This window comes from Pseudorca crassidens, chromosome 5, assembly GCF_039906515.1.
Source record: "Pseudorca crassidens isolate mPseCra1 chromosome 5, mPseCra1.hap1, whole genome shotgun sequence".
Taxonomy (NCBI): Eukaryota; Metazoa; Chordata; class Mammalia; order Artiodactyla; family Delphinidae; genus Pseudorca; species Pseudorca crassidens.
The window spans coordinates 38,744,547-38,748,722 of record NC_090300.1 but is presented as its reverse complement, the minus strand read 5'-3'; the positions used below and the strand labels follow the sequence as shown (position 1 = coordinate 38,748,722).

Sequence of the window (4,176 nt, the reverse complement as noted above, 5' to 3'; positions counted from 1 at the left end):
AATACAATGATAATAACCTTGAATTTCTTAAAAAAAATTACAATAAACTACAAGTATCAAAGAAGCAAAGTTATCTGGAGTAGTCTATATAGGAGCTCTTTGGGCTTTCTTTTATTATGGTAAAATAGTGGTGCTTTTAGGATTTACATTATTATACTCTCCAATACAAAGTATGGGATGTGTTCACCATTTTCATACATATACAACATTGGTGGATGAAAAATGTCTCTTAGCAGTAATACTGGATTGTAGCCTCTGGTTTTACCAGCTGCATACTCTAGGACTATTATATATAAGTAAAAAAATCTCTCTTGTGATACTGGAAAGTGATTAGAATGTGCAAACTGCTGTAGTAGCTTTCACCTGCCTCTTAAAGTGCTCCGCCACAGAAAATTTAGCATGTTGGTAGGTTTAACAAAGTTGGAATGCTGGCACCATTGAAGTGAGCAACAGTTCTTCAGACCTGGCTCAGAGCTGCAATGCATTTATCAATAGTATATTAAAGCAGCTGACATGATGACATTTTGCGGTCCTTCCTAGGCACTGGAGTTTTTCTGTAAATTTGCTGCACTAGGTCATAAAAGATCTCATTAGCATTTATTTTATTTTGCAGAGGATTCTAAGATGGCATATTGTCTTGCTAGATGTTGACCTTGTTTCTTTCCTACAACTCTTTCATCTATAATCATTGGAACATCATCAGTGTCTTTAACTCGAAGAATCTGTTCTCTCAGACATTGTAAATCATTAAATGTGGACTCTGCTGTGATGGAATAAACTAATGTAACGCTTTGTCCGTTTTTCTTTTTTTTTTTTTGCGGTACGAGGGCCTCTCACTGCTGTGGCCTCACCCCTTGCGGAGCACCGGCTCCGGACGCGCAGGCCAAGTGGCCATGACCCACAGAGCCAACTGCTCCGCGCAATGTGGGATCTTTCCGGACCAGGGCACGGACCCGTGTCCCCTGCATCGGCAGGCAGACTCTCAACAACTGCGCCACCAGGGAAGCCCTTTTTTTTTTTTTTTTGGCTTTGTCCGTCTTTCATGTACAAATCCCTCATTGCTGTAAATTGTTGCATTCCCGCAGTATCCCAGATTTCAAGCATACACTGTTGTGCATCTACTTCAGCTTGCTTTCTATAAAAATCTATATAGGATCATATTTTTCAACAAAAATTTCTTGAACAAATTGTACAGTCAGAGCAGATTTTTCAACTCCTCCCGAGCCAAGAATGACTAGCTTATACTCATGCATATTGCAAACTTGTAAAACCTAGTACCTCTTGTGCTGTCACCGGGTCCCTGCAGCCAGCGTCGCCTCCTGCTCCCTCCGGGTCGCCGCTCCCAGAGCCACGCGGTACTGCTGCTACTGCTGCCGCCGCAGATCCAGCTGGTTTACCGAAGATGAAATTCTTGGACCTGATCAAATTCTGCTTTGTAAAGCCCTTCACCTCAGTGGAGGGTAGTGGCATCCAGACTCAATCTCTCATTTTCTCTGGAGCGTCCCTGCAAGGCAGTGACTGGAAGAATAACTTCTGGCTTCCTTGGGGCCTCCCTGCACAATCTCACCCTTATTGCTCTCTCTTGATTCCACTACCTCAGTCCCCTGGTACTCACCACTGTCCAGCCATGCTGGTTCATGTTTCTTTAGAGTCCCTTTATATCTGAAATAAGACCAGTGTATAACAAATCATAATTTCTTATATATAGTTTTAATTTTTTTCTCGTTAAACTTTATTTAGAAGTAACTCTGAAAACTTCAGAGGTAAGAATTTCTCCTCTATGGTATAAGGGGAAGAATATGGAGCTAGCAGTCAACCCCAGCTCTGCTCCATCAGTCTGACCTATGAGCAAAGCCCTGAATCTCTTTAGATCTTCCAACCTTCATCTGTAGACAGAAAGAACCGAAATTGATGACCTCTCAAGACCTCTCTAACTTCAAACATTCTATACAGAATAAACTTCTAAACAATGCTCTAAATACACTAAGAGAAATTTCATCTTTAAAGGAACTGGAAGTAAATAGCTGTTTGTACATTTTCAAAGATATGTCAGACATAGCTGTGTTAAAGCTTTTTCTGGAATGAAGCTCAGAGCAAATTTAATCACTAATGATAAATTAACTCTAATTTTTAGCATACAGTTTACATAGTTTTTGATCTTTTATTTTGATAATCTTGGTTTTCTTTTAAGTATCCTGCCTCGATACTATTTAGGAGTATGTGAAATATAAACTGTAAGGAGGTAATTAAAATATCCTAGTAGCTCTGAAGGAAAACTACTTCAGGTTAAAGCTCCTTTACTGTGTCACCTGGAAACAGCAAGTTAATGCATTATTTTAATATTACTGTGAAGAATACAGCTCTCAAAGGGCCCTGATTAACTTTTAGGAAGCAAATTAAGTTTGGGGAAAAAAGCAAGCATAAAGTTTTTGCTGATTTAACCTACTTCATATGGATTGAAATAGCTTCACTCTTTGTCTTACAATAATATTCTGCCATCGACCTGGATCCTCCACTCTACCTCACTTTGTGTGAGGGATGTTGGACACTAATTTCTATCTAGTCCCCTGAAGAAGGACCAGGGCTGAATGTCTCACTGTATCTCCAGTCTCTATGCCCAGGAACGGCCAGATCCCTGCTCCAAAACCAAACCCAGGGGCCAAAGCTCTGCTCCCTATGGACAAGTAGCCCAGGTGTCAGCTGCCTCCCTTCTCCAAACTCCTTGCATTACCTGTGAGTCTATTTCTTGAGGACAAGGAAACGTAACTCTGAGGGTAAAACTAAGAGCCCAGAGAGCAGAGTCAAGGGCCACGGAATTAATATTCCCAGATAGTAGTATTGAGCCCTGATAAGAAACTAGTCAAATGTGCCTTGTTGGATTGCAGAATTGCTGGATTTCAGAATTTGAGAATTTCAGTGGCTGCTGTGTGCAACCTGTTTTCTCTCTTTTGGAATGGGAGTGTCAATTGCAGTTACCCCATGCCTATCCCACTACAGTGGGACAGATAATCTCTTCAGTTCACAGGTCTTCAGATTGAGATTAGTACTCAAGGAGCCGGATTTGAGGAACCAGACCCAGGGAACCTCATTTGCACTTAGACCTTGAGGCTGAACCTGATTTCATAATGGGGTGAGACTTCTGTAGGGACTTGGGAGGAGTAAATATATTTTGCACATGGGAGGAATGTAAACAATTGTGGTCAGAGGATATTGTGTTTTAAAACATGACCCCAAATTTCTTTATCACTCCTCCCATGGAAAAGTGGTATCTGTGTCCCCGCTACATGATTCTGACCAGGGACTTGAAACTTCTAAAGGAGAGTAGAGGTATCCAGGAGAGTATGGCAGAAGTAATGATGTGTTACTCCCAAGGTTAGGTCAGAAAGGGATATGCAGCTTCCACCTGCTTCTCTTGGTATTCTTGCTTTTGGATCCCAGCCACCATGCTGTGAGGAAGCCCAAGCTGCCATATGGAAAGGTCACGTGTAGGTATTCAGGCCAACAGTCCCAGCTAAAGTCTAACTACAAGATGTGAGTGATCAAGTCTTTAAGTCATTCTAGCTCTAGCTGTCAAGTCATCCTCAGACTTCAAATCCTCCCAGCTGAGGCCCCAGACAATGTAGACAGAGACAAGCCATCTCCATCATCCTCCTTCCAAATTCCTGACACACAGAATTTGACACACACTTTGGGATGGTTTAATTTACTGCAGTACATAACTGGAACCACCTATCTATATTTGTAGTCACTGTTGTAGCTGCTGGGGTATTCCACCACTTCATGCTTCAAGCAGGACTGGAGTTTGCAGTGCCATTGGGTCCTGTTCCTTTCCTGTCTTGCTGACTATCTCCAACCACCATCACAACATATGAAGCTAAGATCCAGACCTTGTCCCTCCCCTTACTGGCTCTGATTTTACATGTTAAAATGCACTGCTTTATGGATGAAACCCACGATAGCACAGAAACACAATCATGAGTAACATGATTATGAGTAGGCAGTAAATAAGGCAAAGGAAGAGTCTAATAGTTGACACTTGGCAATATGGGATGATGGGCTGAGCCTGAGACTTCCAAATTTTTTGTTTTGTTTTTATTTATCCTGGCACTTATATTTAGAAAGTTACATTACATCTCCAGTTTCCATTTCATCCAGGACAAGGACCAATGACCAGTA

General features: G+C 41.6%; 1 pseudogene; it reads right to left on the bottom strand.

The window, feature by feature from the left end:
- Positions 1-499: 499 nt before the first annotated feature.
- LOC137224411 (ras-related protein Rap-1b-like) lies at positions 500-1,253 on the bottom strand (annotated as a pseudogene).
- Between the last annotated feature and the right edge of the window lie 2,923 nt (positions 1,254-4,176).